At 34.2% G+C, this 21,535-nt stretch overlaps 1 protein-coding gene across 1 annotated transcript in view; it reads right to left on the bottom strand.

Annotated features, from left to right (window-relative positions):
- LOC129232671 (uncharacterized) overlaps positions 1 to 21,135 on the bottom strand; it is a 144,280-nt gene extending 123,145 nt beyond the window's left edge. The window contains exon 1 of the mRNA XM_054866804.1: positions 20,996 to 21,135. The gene's annotated coding sequence lies outside the window, so the exon portion shown is untranslated. The remainder of the gene's footprint in view (positions 1 to 20,995) is intronic.
- Between the last annotated feature and the right edge of the window lie 400 nt (positions 21,136 to 21,535).

Here is a 21,535-nt window from a genome sequence, read left to right as displayed (position 1 = left end):
AAGGGACCATACAGAAGATTGGAACTTATCGCCCTTTCAGAAGAATGACAGGTCGTCATAGTAAGAAAAAACAAGGTACTATTTATATTTTTTATTTTTATTCAAAAATAAATGCAAATGGACACACGTTTTACGCACGAGAAAATGCATAAAATGAGCTAAAAAAAAATTATTTTCTAGAAAACAAGAAGAGATCCCATGCTGTTTTCTTTATCATGATATTTTACACATAGCCAAGTACCATAATATATAAAAGGGTTTTTTTCCTAGTGATGCTGTTTTGAGTTAATTGCGATCAAAAAAGCACAATTTTTGAAAATTTGAAAAATATCAGGACATTTTTCTCCTAAAAAAATTAAACCTCAAACAAATTTTGAGCTATTTACTCTCTTCCTAGTATAAATTTTCAGTATATGTCACATTTTTTTCGGGGGGTGGCTTTTTGGGGGGAAATAACGCAGGTTACACTTGCGCGAAAACGGATAAAATCCATACTTTGCGACCCCTAATCTGAAGAAAGCAACAACCCCCAACCAAAATAACTATGAAATCATCATCACTAGATACAGTACAACCAATAAATATAAACATAACCGTGGGGTGTTGTTTCTGTAAAGAGCTAAAGCGCACTGAAATGCGACTTTTAGAATTTTTCTAAAAAAGCGCTGCAAAACCTCACACTTTGGAAATTTTTAACGAGCGAAAAAAATTTTTTGGAAGGCCAAAAATTTCAGAATGTTCACTTCTCATGACCTACTTTGACATATAAAAAAATTAGAAAAATCAAAAATGGTCACTGCCACACCTTGTCTGAACTTCAAAATAATGGCTCTTAATAACTTTACTTCTGAAAAGAGCTCTGGAACCAATCGCATAAAATGTCTCTAGCTGCCCAAGCTCGATTATTAGCACGCCAAAATGCAGTTGATTACGCGTAATCTGCAATCTTTAGGAGTTAGGATTTTGGAAGTGGGGAAAATTTTATCTGTTTGCATTGCCGCATCCGCGTAAAACCAAAACTCATCCACGTAAAATAAAATAAAGGTGTCAAATCTTAAACCGCGTGTAATTCGTGTAATCGAAACCGCGTAAAATGAATCCGCGTAAAACGAGGGTCTACTGTAATGTATTTCATTAAAAACGCTTGCTAGTTGTGAAATTTTGAACTATTAAAGCAGTTAATTCGTTCAAACAAATTCCCATCCTTTCAATCTCTTTGCACTTTTTCGTTGATTTCTGAGCAGTAGCTTCGCCATTAGACAACTTAGTAGGATCAATCAATTATGAACACCCTATACACTAATCTTAATGTATTAACTTTATAAGTTTCATATTTAAGCTGAATTCAGGCTTACAGTTTTTTAAAATTAAAAAAAAAAACATGCAATAAGTGAAGAAACGGGACCTCGTGCTCAAACGTGTTTCATGGTTTATATTTTAAGACTTTATTTCCAAAGCAAAAGAATGGAAAAACAGCAGAAGATGCTAGACTTCGAAAACGAATTTTTGAAAGTTTCATGAAATATTTTCTTTAAAGTATATGAGTTTGTTCCCGTAGAATGCTTTCTGCGTCGGATAGAAATATTTCGTTTGACGCTAGGAGACTTACACAGCGCAAATGCATTTCTCCCTTGAACTTTCTTGTTGCGTTTGAGGCTCTCGAAGATGGCTGATATCTATTTACACACGATATTAATTAAGGTTTGCATAATAGTTTGCATTAATGATAATATTTTTCAGTTTTACTATTTTACAATGGACTTTCAGTTTTAATAATGTAATCCACAGTGACTATATCAATCAATGTTTAAAACCAATTTCAGTGAAAGGCATTTTTAACCATTTATTAGTTAATTAATTAAACTTGATTATGATGGTTTTAGCAGTATTTTTGTCCTTCCCAATGAGTTTTGAGAAACATTTTTAGGTATGAGAAAGTTTACTCGATATTTTGACTTCTTGTTTCTAATGTGATCTTTTTAAGTCACATTTTTTTTCATGAAGAAAATCTAAACGTATGAATGTTTTGTAGAAATTCGGTCGAAAGCATTTTTAGTGTTGTGTGTTATTTACTTTATTGTTATTCTACTAAAATAATAGTGATATAGATGAAAATTGATCAAAAGACCTTTGTGCGAAAATTTGATTGAAGTGATCAACGAAAATAAAGCACGAATTATCAAGAAAATACAGCCAATAGCTATTTTGAGGCCACAATAGAGTCAAACTACAATCTGTGCAGAAAGCTCAATATACAAAAGAACAAAACGTCGATCACGTGGACACCGGTATATATAAAAATGGGTCAACCAAAAATAGTGATATACTCCTTTATTCATTAATTAATTATTATTATTATTATTTTTTGTAATCGATGCTTATACAAATTGAATATTAGCTAAAACAATGATTCTTCAGTAACTGCAGAAAGGGAAGAAATTGGCTGTCAAATTTTGTGATTTTTAAATGCATACATTACTTTTTGAAACAATAAATATGCTTCGTATTACCTAATCTAGAAAATCACCAGCATATAGTATGACGAGATATTATCCATATTATAATATGATGAGAGCGAATTTCTTCTCCACTTTAATTCTATTATATTTGTAGAAAAAAAAAACCCAACGAATAGAGCCCTACCGAAATGATGAAAAACACAATACACAATCCGAATTCAAGACATCAAAATTAAATAAATGCCAGGGGCTGATTTTTTTTTTTTTTTTTTTGCATTTTCTTTACTAATAATAAAGGTGAAAGTCTCTCTGTCTGGATCTCTGTCTGGTTATCTGGATCTCTGTCTGGATGTCTGGATCTCGGTGACGCGCATAGCGCCTAGACCGTTCTGCCGATTTTCATGAAATTTGGCACAAAGTCAGTTTGTAGCATAGGGGTGTGCACCTCGAAAAGATATTTCGAAAATTTGATTTAGTTCTTTTTCCATTTTACCTGAAAAATTATCATAACATGGACGACTAAATTACGAAATTATCATAACGTGGAACCGTAACATGGGCAAGCAAATGAATATAGCAAATTGGCGAGAAAATCATCATCCAATATTTGTAAATACAGAGGCGAACCAAATGACTTTTTAATTTTCTGCTACGGGCAGAGCCGTGAGGGTACCATTAGTAGTCAAATAAAGCGCAAGCGTTACTAATACTTCTACATTTTGCGTCTATGCAGTAATTATTCCCTGGCACAAAGACAAACTGCGAATTTCCTCTTTGTGTTTCAATAACATTAATAACTTCCTTAACTATAACCTCAGAACTATAAATTTTCAAAATTTAATCTATTCAGATTGTTTACCAGAAAATGTTTACAGCTCTCGTATAATTTATTTACAACATTTAAATCATCATCTCCGCCACTGCGTGGAGCGAGTTGAAAATATGATAAAATACAGTCCGTCCTCGGAAGAAAGATAGTGAAATCTTGTCTCATTTAATTTCTACTCAAAAACGAGCCATTCCGAAAGAATATTTCACCGCCGTCAAGACAAGGGGGGGGGGGGGGGGGGGGGGAGGGGGGGGGGAAGAGACATCTCCCAACGCAGGAAGCAATGAATATCAGTTTCTTGCCTCAAGAAAAATGCGAAATATTCTTCTGAGTCAGGTGACAGGTTGAAATAGAGTCCCTCTGGAAGTTCGAGCTAGTTTTGTTTTTCTCTGGGATTTTAAATTTGAGTTGAAACGAATAATAATGGGCGGCGAAGTTGTAAATTTAGTGTGCTATCTTTACTAATAATAAAGCTGGAAGTATCTCTGTCTGGATTTCTGTGACGCGCATAGCGCCTAGACCTTTCGGCCGATTTTCATTAAATTTGGCACAGAATTAGTTTATAGCATGGGGTGTGCACCTCGAAGCGATTTTTCGAAAATTCAATTTTGTTCTTTTTCTATTCCAATTTTAAGAACGTTTTCCCGAGAAAAATTATACGATGGACGAGTAAATTACCAAGTTATCATAACTTGGACAAGCCAATTGGCGAGAAATTCACCATACATTATTTGTAAATATACAGGCGAGCCAAAAGCCCTTTTAATTTATTACTGCAGGCAAAGCCGTGCGGGGACCACTAGTAATGAATAATTGTTGCTTTAAAGCTATCGGTATGGGGGTATTGGTTGTAGAGTGTGATTCAAGAGTCAAGAGACTTCTCAAAACCATTTTCAACATTAGACTTTTCAAATTCATTTTTATTAATAGAAGTGCTTAAATGTTGTAGCAGTTTAAATTATTTTACATCATATAAGTTAGATGATGCCAAACTCCCTCCCGAGTCAGGTATTCTCCCAAGTCAGGTGACAGGTTGAAATAGGGTTCCTCTGGAAGTTCGAGCTAGTTTTGTTTTTCTCTGGGATTTTAAATTTGAGCTGAAACGAATAATAATGGGCTGCGAAGTTGTAAATTTAGTGTGCTATAATGAATCATTGTTGCTTTAAAGCTATCGGGATGGGGTATTGGTTGTAGAGGGTGATGCAAAAGTCAAGAGACTTTTGAAAACCATTTTCATCATTAGACTTTTCAAATTTATTTTTCTCAATAGAAGTGCTTAAATATTGTAGCTATATAATGTATTGTAGCTATATAGTGTAGCTATGCTTTCCATCATATAAGTATTAAAGCCGTTAGATGATGTCAAACTCCTGTACAGCGCACTAAAAGGCATCTCGGAGAATATACAGTTAGTCACAAAAGTCTGCGTACAGACTAAATTTTCAATTTAAAAAAAAACACTTAAAGCATAGTAAAATGTATTTAATCACTGAATTTTTTTCCTTCTATTAATTACAATTGTAAGTTTAAATAAAAAGTAAATAATATAAGTGTAATACTTTTTACATTTTTACAAAACTATATTTTGTCAAAAAAACTCGGAAATTCCTTTTAATAAAATCTGCGTACACTTTCAGAAAAAAAAGGGGCAAAATATAAGTTTTTTTTTTTATTTCTTCAATACTTTGTAGCATATCCTTAATTCTTCAAAACAGCTTGCAAACGTCTGGGCATTCACAGAACTAGTTTTTCAGTGTCACCCAAAGTAAATTTTGCCCATTCCATTCTGCAGTTTACTAATTAGCTGATTTCGCGACGTAATATTGTCTTTTCGAATTCGTTTCTCCAATTTTGCCCACAAATGTTCGATTGGATTGAGGTCTGGTGACTGTGGAGGAGTACGCAACTGTCTTGGAGTGTGATAGAGGAGATATTCCTTCACAATTTTAGCTGTATGTTTCGGGTCGTTATCTTCTTGGAAAATAAAGGTATTAGAAAGGTGTAAATTTCGGGCACTGTCTCGTAGATTTTTCTTCAGAATATCCAGATAAACATACTTATCCATGACTTTATCAATAACTAGCAGTACCCGACGCGCGTTGCTACGCCAACAAAAATATACATCATTATACTGATTTTCATGACAATCGGTTGAACGGGGCAGAAGTTGCTACTCTGCAGTGCCACCTGGTGGCGAGTGGCTTCAATGAGCATATTATGCACCTTCACCGTGGAAAAATAGATATATATAGCAATTTTCATAATGATCGGTCCAGGTATCCAGTGAAGCCGTGACTATACTCAAATTTTGTACTCACGCAGTTTGCAAGATCAATCCATCGCTAAAAATATCAAATAGAAAAAGTTTTAAATCCCCCCGTTGCATGAAGAGCCATAAAACAATAAAGAATTTATTTGTTCAATCTCAAGAAAAATGGCTTCTTATCAATGAGATCTTTCACGCGAATTAATTTCTGCAGCCGATAATTTTATTCGTATTTATCCAATGGATTGTGACTTAAATTGGAATAAAAAAGGAACGGATTTTTTTCGAACTGGTCTATAAACATTCCCAGTACCAAAAATAACAAACGGTGATAGTTTAAGCCAAATCTGCCGGGTAGTTTTTGAGTTCATGGATGACATACAGACAAACATTCATTTTTATATATATAGATGTGAAAATTTCCAACTCCTTTCGACGACATGCACCCCCGTACCATCACACCACCTGCTCCATGTTTGATTGTTGGATTTAAATTTCTCAGATTCAGTTATGTTCCTGAATTTCTACATACAATAAGGTGGACATTAACTTTAAATATTGTAAATTTACTTTCATCTGACCAAATTACATTGTTCCGGAAGTCCTGCGAAGAGTTTAAATATGTTTTGGCAAAAGCAATTCTTTTCTTTCTATTTGTCTCAGAAATGTATACTAGACGTTAAATCCCAGTTATCACAAATTTGCCATTTCAACTGCGCTTGCGCACGGACTTGGCTTTTTGGGCTTTCTGTTTTAGAATTTCGTATTACTTGTTTATATTTAGGCAGAGCCCCAACAAATTAATGAATGCGATTAGAATATTTTCACTGCGATTTCGTGATATATTATATGAAACTACGGATATGAATAACTTATAATTTTTATAGTGGAAAGAGAAAAATGACACTTCAATATTTATTGGTTTGGAAATATTTATTTAACATAAACGTAAAACACGTTGTGTTCTTCAAAAGTGATAGGAATATGAGTACAGATATCCGTCTTTTGCGGATATTTTGTGTATTATACATTTTTATTTAGGTTGAGGGTTCGGCTTTGTGCAAGAAGTGATGCTGCAATTCTAGTACGCTCTTCTGATGTTAAAAATTTGGCCCTGAAAAGGGTCTTTGTTTGATAGAAAAATCATACTCCGAATCCTTTAATAATTAAGACTCAAAACTCAATCTTTACCGAGACCTAAAAACTAAATCAGGGATTAGGTGTGATTACTAATTTTTATCTGTTGCTATCTCATATTTATTAAAAAATTCAAAATGTTTGTAACTAATTTTAGCAAGTATTTTGATATAAGCGAAGTCCGTGCGCAAGCGCAGTTGAAATGGCAAATTTGTGATAACCGGGATTTAACGTCGAGTGAAATGTATGGCTTAGACCTAGGTTTGCGTCCATGATAATCGGCCTTTCGCAGAACTTTTCGTACAGTTTCAGGAGAAATTTTCCTGTTGCCGGTTAAAAAAAAATGTCTTTTACAATGCTTGCAGCAGAAAGTTTAGGATTCTGCTTAATTCTTAAAATAATTTTTCTTTCTTCTCTCTGCGTTAGCTTCTTCGGTCTCCCACATCTTGGTTTTACAGCAAGACTACCAGTGTCAAGATAGTTTTGAATAACTTTTTGCACACTAGAGAATCAGTTTCCAATGGTTTTACTAATATCACGAAGATATTTACCTTCATCTCTCAATTTTATAATTAGTGTTCTCGTAACTAAAGGAATTTCTTCATCGGTTGTCATTTTCGTCAAAGAAAATAGAAATAACAACTTCCAATCAACGTGAAATCTTTGCATTCTCAAGTTTGAAGTTTAAAAGTTAGATAAGAAATCCGCCGCTTCCTTTGCGTTGTACGCAAACTTAGTTCATAATAACCTTTCAAACAATTTTTTTTAAATTCAAGTAAATTTTATATTTCTTTGAAACCATAACATGCATACTTATCACTTAATCAATAATTTATTTTCAATATTTAAAAATATTGCCTACTTTTTTTTTTAACTTCAAAAAATTGAGGAAAATTTCAATTTTTTAAAATTCCTAAGGCTTTTTATTTTTGCACTCATTTAAAAAAAAGTTTTTTGCTAAACGATCACTATAATCATCTCTAAAAATCTGTGCATTCATTTGCTTATGAGTTTGTTAGAAACTTTTCTGTGATTAATTATGTAAAAAATCAAAATTTTTAAAAAACAAAATTCGATTTTTAAAGGTTTAACATGCTGTAAATATTTGAGTAATTTATAAAAGGCTTATCCAATGCACAGTTTTGTCAAATATGTCATCCCAAGTGCAAAAAATATTACTTTAAAGCTGTATCTTTAATAGAAAAAAATCCTTAGGGATTGCACTGACATGAAAACACAAAAAAACCATCATCGAGAAAAAGCAATTTAAATTTTTTCTTTTGCATAAGAACACACAGCGAGCATGGCCTAAAAACCACTCACAACTTTTTAAGAACCAAAGCAATGAAACTTTTCCCCTGTGTTTAGATAGTTTTTAGTTTTGAAATAAGCATTAAAATTTTTTTTGATCGTTTCATCAATTTAGAGGCATTGTAACCTCTTAAAAATTAGTGTGCATAAATTATTAGATATGAAAATATTACAGTTACATAATTTCAAAGTCCCTTATTGAAAATAAATATTTAATAAATAAAACTTTAAGAAACTACCATTTTCGCACCTTCAATTTAGATATGACATTACGTTTTCTTGATATACGCAGACTTTATTGACTAACTGTAAGTCACATAGCTTTTTTTAATTTTGTGAAAGAAGTAGGCCTCTCTCTTTACACACGTGATTTTACAATATTCAGCAACCAAAAGTTATAAGATATAAGACTTCGAGACCTTGCTCACCATTCTTACGGGTTCTTTATTTATGTACAAAAATACTAATTAAGATTTATCATACGAAGATAGCATTTTCAAACGCAGAAGTTGAAGATCAAATTTTATCGAAATTACTAGCTGTACCCGACGCGCGTTGCTACGCCAACAAAAAAATACGTCATTCTACTGATTTTCATGACAATCGGTTGAACGGGGCAGAAGTTGCTACTCTGCAGTGCCACCTGGTGGCGAGTGGCTTCAATGAGCATATTATGCACCTTCTCCGTAGAAAAATACATATGTATAGCAATTTTCATAATAATCGGTCTAGGTATCAAGTGAAGCCGTGACTATACTCAAATTTTGTACTCACGCAGTTTGCAAGATCAATCCATCGCTAAAAATATCAAATAGAAAAAGTTTTAAATCCCCCCGTTGCATGAAAAGCCATAAAACAATAAAGAAAGAATTTATTTGTTCAAACTCAAGAAAAATGGCAACAGCTAACTTCTTATCCATGAGATCTTTCACGCAAATTAATTTCTGCAGCCGATCATTTTATTCGTATTTATCCAATGGATTGTGACTTAAATTGGAATAAAAAAGGAACTATCGATCGGATTTTTTTTTCGAACTGGTCTATAAACATTCCCAGTACCAAAAATAACAAACGGTGAAAGTTTCAGCCAAATCTGCCGGGTAGTTTTTGAGTTCATGGATGACATACAGACAAACATTCATTTTTATATATATAGATTTAAGATCAGTTTCTTAAATCTTTTAAAATAACTTGTGCAAAAACGTTTCAGCAACATCAAAACAACATTCTGAGAGTCTTGTAGATAATATGTAATTAGCTCGTTTGCTTGTTCTACGTGCAATAGTATCGCATTCTGTTTAAAACACTAGCACCACCTTTTAGTGAAAAATATAACTAGTATAAAACATTTTTTTCCATGACAAACAAAAATCCTCCCCGTTTCCTAGCATTTGTGAAAAATTCATCGTGTTATTGTAAATAGCTCAATGATTAAAAATTTTTGAAAAGCCTACTGACTTTTGGATCGCCCTATGTAATGCTAGAAAAATACAGAGAAAGTATTTTTTGTTTGGAAGATTTCCTAATTGAGAATATTGAGTAGAGTTAAACTGAAAAACAGGGAATATATCAGACTATGCGCGAAAACTAGACAAATAATGAAACAATATATTTGAGAATCATTCTGAACAAATATAAAAAAGAATAATTAATTTGAATTTTGACATCTTGAATTCAAATTATGTTTTTCGCAATCACGAGTATGTGTGTGTATGTAGGCGTGTGTGTTTGTGTGTGGGGGTATGTGTGTTTGTGTGCAGGGGGTAGTGTATGTGTGTGTAGGCATGTGTGTCTGTGTGCTGGCATAAGTGTATGGGTAGTTGTGTGTATGAATGTGTGTGTGGGGGGTATGTGTGTGTAGTGTGTAGGCGTATGTGTTTGTGTCTTTGTGCAGGCATGAATGCGTGGGTAGTTGTGTGTATGTTTTTGTGTGTGTGTATGTGTATGTGTTTGTGTAGGTGTATGTGTGTGTATGTGTTTGTGTTTGTGTGTGTGTGTGTAGGTGTCTGTGTGTATTCGTGTGTGTATGTGTGTTGTGTATGTATGCGCGTGTGTGTAGGACATGGATGCAACCTGGAGACGGCTTTCGCTAAAGGAGCAGCATCGTGAGTAGCCGGTCGACAGTGATGGTGCGGAGGGTGGCGGTGGGAAAATAAAATCATGGGACACCAAAAACAGTCAAATGAAAGTAATAAGCAATCGTGATTGCTCAAAAAAATAATAGCAGAAACATCACTCATTTACAACTCTTATAACAATCCCTACTGTTTTCGGGTAACAGTTTCATTTATTGCTGAACTACTTCCAATAGATTATTTAGTGACAGCATTTCATTTTAGACACACACTCCGTAGAATTTAATTGAACCACTGCAGTCTTGTTATTTTGAATATTATTTTATCGGCAAAAAATTTTCTTTTTGAAAAATGCTTTCCGCAAAACTTTACAAAAATATAAGCATTTTCAATCAGTCAAAATAAACAAATACTTTTTAACTCCAAGGATTTTGATGTCATTAATAAAGTTACAGAATGAAAAAATGCAGCGTCAAAATCTAATACAATGCTTCACAATCAAGTAAAGTTCAATCTCTTCACTGAGTATAGAAAGTTTCCTTGTCTTCTTTTAAATCAAATTGATGCTGGAAGTTATTAACTCGAGTGGATCTTTAAACTAATATACTTATTAGGAACGATGCTCTAGTGAAACCAATGTCCACAAGAAATACTTTTTATTTCCCTGTAGGAGACTAAGAAAGAACATTAGGACCTCTTTTATCCAGCTCTCGTTTTTCCGGATTTCTAGTTTACCGGAATAAGTTTGTAAAAGTTAAAAAAAAAAAAAATCATCCTCATATATATAATAGTCAAAGCCAATGATCGGGCAACGTTCCTGATGTCATCAACAATGAAACCCGCGCCAAGACATGACAATTTGATATTATGTTTTTGTAATGTTTGACATGGAGGGAACGGCTTTATTGTGACAAGGCTGAACTCGATCCGATCACTGTTTTACTGGTAAGACTGTGTCATTTCAGGGGAATTCAGGGGAATGAAGGAAGGAAAAAGGCTGCCTACTGGAGTTTCGGGTTCAGCCATTGGAGTTAGGGTTAAAATTTCGACAATCAAAATATCACCAAACAGGTAATGGCTTCGTTCAAAAGTAGAATCAATTTTCCCCCGTCACATCTTGACAGACATTTTTCTAGTGTTAATAATAATTCGAAATAGACATAGCAAGATTAAAACTACGAGGGTCAGTCAGAAAGTTAGCTGCACTGCTCAAGAAAACAAAAAAAGGATTGAAATCTTACAATAACTTTATTGTTATTTTAAAGTTCCTTTCAAAATCTACTTTGTAACGTAACCATATCCGTTATTTAAGCATTTGTCGATGCATGGTACAAGGTTTTCGATGCATTCTGCAAAGAAATCCCGTCCAATATCCGATAACCATTGTTGGGTTGCAGCTTTCACTTCATCATCCGAATGGTATCATCGCTTAGAAAGTTCTTGTTTTATGGGACCAAAAATATCGAAGTCAGGAGGTGAAAGGTTAGGGTGGCTTGGGAAGGTGATCCCACACACCCCACCTAAATGTAATCTTCCCTCGCGTTCAGAGTCATCAATATCTGTAAGTCCATTCTCAAACATGTTGCACCATTTCACGATAGCTTGACGTGATATTGCATTTTTACCATGAACTTCATGCTACTGCCCATATATTTCAGTGCAGTCTCACCTTTTTTGCCCACCAATTCGAATCACTGCACGCATTTCCAATTTGAGCGCCACTTGCAGCTGTCGAGACATGTTTGCGACTGATTATCAGAAAAACTGAACTTGTCTTGGGAAAGCCGCTACGTCACTCAAGAAAAGTACATGTCTGAAGTGTTGCCGCAGAATTTCATCGAAATTGTCTTAGACTGAACAGATTTACGAAGAAGTGCAACTATTTTTCTGACTGACCTACGTATAAATGCACCAATCATTCGCTTTAAATTCTGACAACACCTACATGGGTCATATAATAAATTACTGTAATCTAACGAACAACACTGCATATTTGGTGTGTCAGTTCGACATCGCTGCAGCTGGACTAGAAATGGTTAAGTATTTGCGAGAAACGTTACTTTGCAATTTTGTTACAAATCATTTTTTTTTTGAGCAATCACGATTGCTTATTGCTTTCATTTGACTGTTTTGATGTCCTATCATTTTATTATCTCGCCAGCACCCTTTGCAGCATCACCGTCGACCGGGTCCTCACGATGCTGCACCTTTAGCGAAAACCGTCTCCAGGTTGCGTCAATATCCTACACTTACACGCATACATACACACACGTACACACACATACATACATCTAAACACACATACACAAACACATACACACACATACAAACACACACAAACACATACAAACACACAAAAACACACACAAACACATACACACACATACAAACACACACAAACACATACGCACACACCTACACATAACTACCCACACACTCATGCCTGCACACAGACACAAACACATATGCCTACACACACATACACATTCCCCCCCCCCACATACACAAATACTCATAAACACAACTACCCACACACAGACGCAAACACATATGCCTACACACACATACACACACCACCCTACACACAAACACACATACCCCACACACACGCCTACATACACACACTCGTGATTGCGAAAAACATAATTTGAATTCAAGAAGTCAAAATTCAAATTAATCTTTTTTACTTTTATTTATTTATTTATTTATTTATTTATTTTTTTTGCTGTTGTGAAAGATAAATCTGCTTATTTAAGAATGCGTTCTGCTTATCACTTGGATTATTTGAATTTTTATTTATCGAAATTGCCTTTTCACATAGTTAATCCGGACACAAGAGGTGTTGTTTTCCAGAAAAAATGTTTGCTTTAAATTTCAATTTTAATATAAATTTCCAAAAGACCCGTCGACCACGCGGCGGATTATCCGCGGCCTTTCACCCTTTCAAAAAGAAAAAAATAACATTATTATTTTTTTCGGCAATAATTAACTGAATGTAGATAAATGCACATTTTAACTTAGTACAAAATGTTTTTTTTTTAGATATTTCCGTTCTTCCTTCCAATGGCAGCTAAACTTTTAAGGTCACTTAAACCTAACTAATTGAAATCTACACTACTTACTAATTTAGAATTTCACTACTTAGTGATTTTTATATCCACTCCACTTACGTGCGTAAATATATGACTGGACCAGTCCCCTTGGAAAAAATTCTTCTCCCTTCCTCATTACGTTTTCGGTGTAACCTAGATTGACCTGCTGCACTTAATTTGCTTGTACGATTTACTAGCGTATGTGTGGTGTAATTTGTTTGCTATGGTGAGCGATCCTTTTCTAGCTTTTCGTGCATTTTTCAACTACACTGTTGTAGTTTTATCAATAGTTATAATGTATATGCGAGTATTATTAATAGTTATCTTTACTAATAATAAAGCTGAAAGTCTTTCTGTCCGGAGGATCTCTGGAGGTCTGTAGGATGTCTGAATGTTTGACGCGCATAGCGCCTAGACCGTTCGGCCGATTTTCATGAAATTTGGCACAAAGTAAGTTTGTAGCATGGAGGTGTGCACCTCGAAGCGATTTTTTGAAAATTCAATGTGGTTCTTTTTCTATTCAAATTTTAAGAACAAAAATATCATAAGATGGACGAATAAATTACGAAATTATCATAACGTGGAACCGTAACATGGGTACAAGCCAATTGGCGAGAAAATCCACCATACATTATTTGTAAATATACAGGCGAACCATAAGGCCTTTTAATTTTTCTATTACAGGCGAAGCCGTGCCGGTACCACTAGTAATGTATATATCTATATTTCTAACGTATATGAGATGCAAGCAATTGCATCGTTTTAACCAATTTTTGGATTATCCGGGAATTTGCTTATCCACGACTTCCGCGTCACTCTATTCCGTGAATGATCGGGAGTTTACTGGAACTAAGTTTTTCATTTTTCCATTTTTTTAGAAGATTACATTTAGATGTAAACGACATATTTATGTTTATTTTCCGTAACTTCAGCGAATAATTTAAACTTTGTGCGTGTATTTTCTTTTTAAATGATTCCAAATGGCAGTTGGAGGCTTCAGCAGGTCGCATATCACCTGCGGGCATCAAATTGATCACAGTCAGTATCAATTTGAGTCACAGTCAGTATCGTTTTAAGCATCACTCTCATGAGGAAATAATTGTGCGTGTGTGTGTTTTTCTTTTTTCATTTACCTCTCAGTCTTTGGGGTAAATTGAAACAAAGGGGTTAAAAAAAAAAGAAGAAAGAAACAAACATGATTTCATTTCCTAATAAACAGAAAAAAAAGTGAAATTGTTCAACTCCAGATACTCTCAGAGATTAGTTTCAATCACAATGATGTAGAAAAACTTGTATCTCAGATCATCCAAAGAAAAGGGAGGGCTCTGAAGTCGAAACATTGAAATTATGTTTCGGTTTACCGCAAGAGACCCTATTTTCAAACTAATAGGTTAAAAAAAAAAAAACTTTGACCATCTCCTACTCTGTACCGCCTTGCTATGTACGAGTGTGTCACACAGGTTAAAAATCGATAGGCCGTACAGTAATGCAAGCCGCGAAGAAGGGTTGTCCAGAGAAGCGAGCAGGGATATGAGCCCACTAGTCAAGTAAGGCATGGCGAGAGACTTTTATCTCGAAGCTCACAACTCTTGAATTGATAAAGAAATTTCTTATGACATCAGAACACAACTGTACAAATTGTTTTACAATTTCCTCCGTCAGAACATGTTTCATGTTTTCTGTCACTTTAAAAAAATGTTTTTCCAAGCGGAGAAAATGCATTGTCACGAAATAGTTTCGGAAGCAAAATAACGTAAAGATATCTTTTTTTTCTGTAAAAGGATTTAAAACTTTGAAGTCAGTAATGTCTCTATTCATAAAAGTTTCTCTTAATGGATTGTTTTTTAATGTTACGATTTTTTAAATGTGAATACGCCAACCATAATGTAGTCGAAGAAATTCTTGTTATATAACGAGATGATTGTCTCTCCATGACGGTTTTTTAAGAAACATTGGGCTATTCAATTTTTGTCGATGCCGAAAAGGTTTTACAGTTAGAGGAACTTCATGTGCCTGGGGTTTCAAAAGGTTGATCTCGAAATTTATGTCGTTGCTTACGGACAGAACGGGGGTATTTATACATCACTTTAGTGATCAGAATCTATTTTTAGATCATTTAAACAAGTGAGAAATAGGCTCAAAACTGAACTCAAAGCAGAACTAAAAACAAAAGTTGGTTCAGAAAAAAAAAAACAAAAAACAGTCTCAAGTAGACAAACCTCTTCTCACTTTTTAAAGTGAATTAGTTCTTACATGGATTTTTTTTTTTTTTTTTTTTTGTAAGAAGTAGATTTCATGATAGAAAAATTTTAGTTTTTCTAGTTAAATACATTCTAATCATAATGTTCTTAATATACTGTAAGCAGAAAGTAAAAGATTTCTGTTGTTTTTGCATTTTCAGAAACGGTGTCTAGTAGCGATCAACCTCTATTTTTTTTCAGGAACGGAAAATGATAATGAAGTTTTACATGCGTAAGTCATATCTTTGTAAATAGATCTAGCAAGTTGGAGTGAGGAAATGATGAAGGGTATTTCAGCAAGAACAAATTGTGACGATGATTATGTAATCATGCGCTGTTAAACTTTTCCGGAAGTTTGAGCCTGTTTTAGAGAAGTTTGTGGAATTAAATGTTTTAAATTGTTCGGTAAATGCTCAGAATTAATGAAAAAAAAATAATTTGAATTTTGACCTCTTGAATTCAAATTATGTTTTTCGCAATCACGAGTGTGTGTATGTAGGCATGTGGGTAGTTGTGTGTGTATGTGTAGGTGTCAGTGTATATGCATGTGTGTGTGTATGTGTTTGTCTGTGTGTATGCGTTTGTATATGTATTTGTGTAGTTGTGTATGTATGCGCATGTATGTAGCATATGGATGCTACCTGGAGACGGTTTTCGCTATAGGTGCAGCATTGTGAGGAGTCGGTCGACAGTGAAGCTGCCGAGGGTGCTGGCGGGAAAATAAAATGATAGGACGCCAAAACAGTCAAGTGAGAACAATAAGCAATCGTGATTGCTCAAAAAAACTAGGTTTCAAAATTTACTTTTTCATCTTTTACGTAGAGCGACGTTCACATGTTTCTTGTTTAGGCTTCATGTCTTTTTCATTTATATATCTTTCACCGTTACGTTTTTCTCTCGTTTATACGTCAAATTAAGCGCCATACATTCCTATTTATTTTGACCAAAATATTTCCTTTATCTTTCGCATACTTTCAGTTGCATGCAAAAGAGAATATTACAGCGGTCAATCGCACAAATTTGCATCTAACCGTATACACGTGTTTCGGTGTTATAATGAACTAATGTTTCAATGCAAAAGAGGTAATTATTTGTCCGATGTTTTTTAGTCCATAGCTCAAATCTTTTGAATGGAAAAAGACAACTTTATGAAAATTTGTGCGATTTCAATTAGCAATATTTTCTTTAAATTTCACATTTTGGCATTTTTAAATTTTTTATTTCTACACTTAAGTGGCTTTTTTTTTTTTTTTTTTGCAGCATGACTTACTGCAAGATTTCAAGTCCTGCTGTGCCAATTTAAATATTGTTGTAAAAGTTGGCGGACAAAGACACGATACGTATTATTCTGATATATATATATATATATATATATATATATATATATATATATATATATATATATATATATATATATATATATATATATATATATATATATATATATTATTTTTTAAGCTGGAGGAAATTAAAACGCCTCTAAATCTATCCTGAAAAAGTTTGAAACGTAACTTCTTTTCTTCAAATTCATAGTTAGACTATGATCATTTTTATATGAATGTACTTTTATTTCAGATGAAATTAAAGTATCAATACGCAACGAAATTGTACACGTAACGTGCCTCATAAAAGTTAGCTTATAGCTCAAGTTTGTAACTAATTAAAAAAATGCTTTATTATTACAATTTTTTATTTATTTTTTTGGTGTTAAGTTTCAGAAAATGTAGAACAATTATTCTTAGTTTTTAACAGTTCCCCGTAGTTCATAAATATTGCACACCACGTCAATAGCATGGGTTCAAAAAAAATTTAAATAAAATATAAAACTTTTTTTTTTAAATTCTAGAGGCGATTTCTATCAGCTTGGTTCGCATAAAGAAGTAGGCAAAAATATAAGTAAATGACATTTCGATTACAACACTCAAAAATGTCAGTTATTTTTAATATTAGTATATTTAGAGCTAGCGGCACCCGCACGGCTTTGCCCGTAGTAGAAAATTAAAAGGTCATTTGGTTCGCCTGCATATTAACAAGTAATGGATGACGAATGTCTTGCCAATTTGCTATGTTAAATGGCTCGCCTATGTTACGATTTAACGTTATGATGATGTCGTAATTTACTATTCCACGTTCTGATCATTTGCTCGGAAAAATATTCTTAAAATTTTTATAGAAAAAGAACAAAGTTGAATTTTTGAAAAATCGCTTTGAGGTGCACACTCCCATGCTACAAACTAACTTTGTGCCAAATTTCATGAAAATCGGCCGAACGGTCTATGCGCTATACGCGTCACAGAGATCCTGACAGACAGAGATCCGGACAGAGAGACTTTCAGCTTTATTATTAGTAAAGATTAATATAATAATACTAAAAAGAGCTATAATAATAAAATATAAAAAAGAGCTAATAGCAATTTTTTTTAAAGCAGCGAATAAAGTTTAAAGTAAAAATTTGAGAGAAAAATAAGCAGTATAAAGCTTTGTACCGAATGGCTTTATACTATACCATCCATATTTTTTCTCTCTATTCTTTTATTTAAATTTTATTGGTTGCTTAAGAATTAACCTAAAAATAAATAAGAATTTGACTAGTTTTTGAGTGTTATAACCAAGAAATCAAATTCATATTTTATTTCATGGTTTTATGTCCGAAACAAGCTTTTAGAACTGTCTTTCGAGTTAGAAACATTTTTATATTTTATTTCTCACTAGTGGTACCCGCACGGCTTTGCCCGTAATAGAAAAACTAAAAGGTCTTTTGGTTCGCCTGTATAATTACAAATAATGTGTGGTGAATTTTCTCGCCAATTGGCTTGTGCCCATGTTACGGTTCCACGTTATGATAATTTCGTAAATTACTCGTTCATCTTATGATAATTTTGTTCTTAAAATTGGAATAGAAAAAGAACCACTTCGAATTTTCGAAAAATCGCTACGAGGTGCACACCCCCATGCTACAAACTAACTTTGTGCCAAATTTCACGAAAATCGGCCGAACGGTCTAGGCGCTATGCGCGTCACAGACATCCTGACAGACGGAGAGAGATCCGGACAGAGAGACTTTCCGCTTTATTATTAGTAACTAGTGGAATCCGCACGGCTTTGCCCGTAATAGAAAAATTAAAAGGTCTTTTGGTTCGCCTGTATATTTACAAATAATGTATGGTGAATTTTCTCGCCAATTGGCTTGTACCCACGTTACAGTTCCACGTTATGATAATTTCGTATTTTATCATAGTTTTTTTCTTAAAATTGGAATAGAAAAAGAACCACATCAAATTTTCGAAAAATCGCTTCGAGGTGCACACCCCCACGCTACAAACTAACTTTGTGCCAAATTTCATGAAAATCGATCCAACGGTCTAGGCGCTATGCGCGTCACAGACATCCTACAGACATCCTCCAAACATCCTACAGACATCCAGACATCCTCCGGACAGAGAGACTTTCAGCTTTATTATTAGTAAAGAAAATTGGAATAGAAAAAGAACCACATCGAATTTTCGAAAAATCGCTTCGAGGTGCACACCCCCACGCTACAAACTAACTTTGTGCCAAATTTCATGAAAATCGGCCCAACGGTCTAGGCGCTATGCGCGTCACAGACATCCTACAGACATCCTCCAAACATCCTACAGACATCCAGACATCCTCCGGACAGAGAGACTTTCAGCTTTATTATTAGTAAAGAAAATTGGAATAGAAAAAGAACCACATCGAATTTTCGAAAAATCGCTTCGAGGTGCACACCCCCATGCTACAAACTAACTTTGTGCCAAATTTCATGAAAATCGGCCCAACGGTCTAGGCGCTATGCGCGTCACAGAGATCCATACATCCTACAGACATCCAGACATCCTCCGGACAGAGATACTTTCAGCTTTATTATTAGTAAAGATCAAGCTTTCTGAAATTTGAGACATATTTGCCTGTTACCTATCCTTATTGAAAAAAAAGATGCATTGACTTTCACAATCTAAATGTATTGTAATTTAAAAGCAAATTTAAGCAAGTATATACTGTAAAAAAGCTCTTAAAAACGCTTTTAAACTGATGACTTTACATGAATCAAAGGAAGCTGCACAAACTTGCAAAATTTGAAAAGTTTGAATTGCCCATAATCTACAAAGATACAGTTGCTTAAGTTCAGCCTCAAAATTTGAACCAGAATTCACTTTATAGTTATTACTAGTGGTAACCGCACGGCTTTGCCCGTAGTAGAAAATAATAAGGTCTTTTGGTTCGTCTGTATATTTACAAATAATGTATGATGAATTTCTCGCTAATTGGTTGTAGACGGTTCCACGTTATGATAACTTGGTAATTTACTCGTCCATCTTATGATAATTTTGCTCGGGAGACTGTTCTTAAAATTGGAATAGAAAAAGAACAAAATCTAATTATCAAAAAATCGCTTCTAGGTGCACACCCTCATGCTACAAACTAACTTTGTGCCGAATTTCATGAAAATCGGCCGAACGGTCTAGGCGCTATACGCGTCACAGAGATCCTGACAGACAGAGAGACTTTCAGCTTTATTATTAGTAAAGAATACTTTCGTTTTGAGATTTATTTGAAATTAAGCTCTTTGAAATTTAAGACATATTTGCCTGTTACCTATCCTTATTGAAAAAAAAAGGATGCATTGATTTTCACGATCTAAATGTATTGTAATTTTAAAGCAAATTTAAGTAAGTATATACTGTAAAAAAGCTCTTAAAAACGCTTTTATACTGATGACTTAAATAAATAAATCATGAATCAAAGGAAGCTACAAAAACTTGCAATATTTGAAAAGCTTGAATAGCCCATAATCTAGAAATGTACGGTTGCTTAAGTTCAGCCTTAACATTTGAACCAGAATTACCTTTATAGTTATTACTAGTGGTAAACGCACGGCTTTGCCCGTAGTAGAAAATTAAAAGATCTTTTGGTTCGCCCGTACATTTACAAATAATGTATGATGAATTTCTCGCCTTTTGGTTGTAGACGGTTCCACGTTATGATAACTTGGTAATTTACTCGTCCATCTTATGATAATTTTTCTCTGGAGACTGTTCTTAAAATTGGAATAGAAAAAGACCAAAATCAAATTTTTGAAAAATCGCTTCGAGGTGCACACCACAATGCTAAACACTAACTTTGAGCCAAATTTCATGAAAATCGACCGAGCGGTCTAGGCGCTATGCGCGTCACAGAGATCCTGACAGACTGAGATCCGGACACATATCCAGACAGAGAGACTCTCAGCTTTATTATTAGTAAAGATTATTTTTCATTGCTTTTGACCAGAAAAGTAAAAGTAAAACTTTGGCACTATGACAGAGAAAGTAAGTTGAGAAATAGTATTTAAAGAAAAATACATGGTCTTAGTCTAAAAAACATTTGTTTCCTGTTGAAATCAAACTAACACAGAAGAAAAAGAAAACGAAAAAAAAAGAGACGACTTTTAAAAAAATATTGGGATAAAACTAATATAGAAAGTGTTGCAACAAGTTCTGTTTAGTCCTCCCCTTTCTCTCTATGTATAGTTAAATATATTACTAATTAATTGAAACGTAATAAAATATTTTTATGAACACTAACCTGTAGTTGGAAACGAATTGCGCTAACGCCAGTGGGCGGCTTCCCAGGCTAGTTTTCTCTTTTTTGGATGTTTTTGACGAAGATGAACTTCGCGTGAATGTACTGGAGCAATTCTAGAGCGCTTGTTCTTATACTCTTAAGGGCGCAGACTTACGCCCCAAACCGAAAGAGCGAAACGTGCGCGAAAACTCTGCGGGCCGCCCTTTCCTACCCACGCCGGCACTCCTGATTGGTTCCCACGATCACGCATGCGCACCTCTTTCCGCCCCGGCTGTTTTTCTCGTGTTTTTTTTTTTTTTGGATTTTATCAACAAGTGAAGTAGTTAATTAAAGATGTAGGAGAAAAACTATTTATTTGAAATCAAAGATATTTCGGGGAAGAAAATATTGTTTCGTATGAGTGGTTTTCACACGTTTTATTGTCGGGAAAGGAGGGATAATCCTTCATTATGGTGAAAAAATGCACTTTATTCACTTTAATTAATGCAGAGTTTTTATTCGTTAGTAGGAAAAAAATAAGGGCAAGATAACTTTCAATCG

Source organism: Uloborus diversus, unplaced genomic scaffold (assembly GCF_026930045.1).
Source record: "Uloborus diversus isolate 005 unplaced genomic scaffold, Udiv.v.3.1 scaffold_13, whole genome shotgun sequence".
In the NCBI taxonomy this organism is placed as follows: Eukaryota; Metazoa; Arthropoda; class Arachnida; order Araneae; family Uloboridae; genus Uloborus; species Uloborus diversus.
Note: the sequence above shows the minus strand (reverse complement) of the source record. Positions and strands in the feature narration are given on the sequence as shown.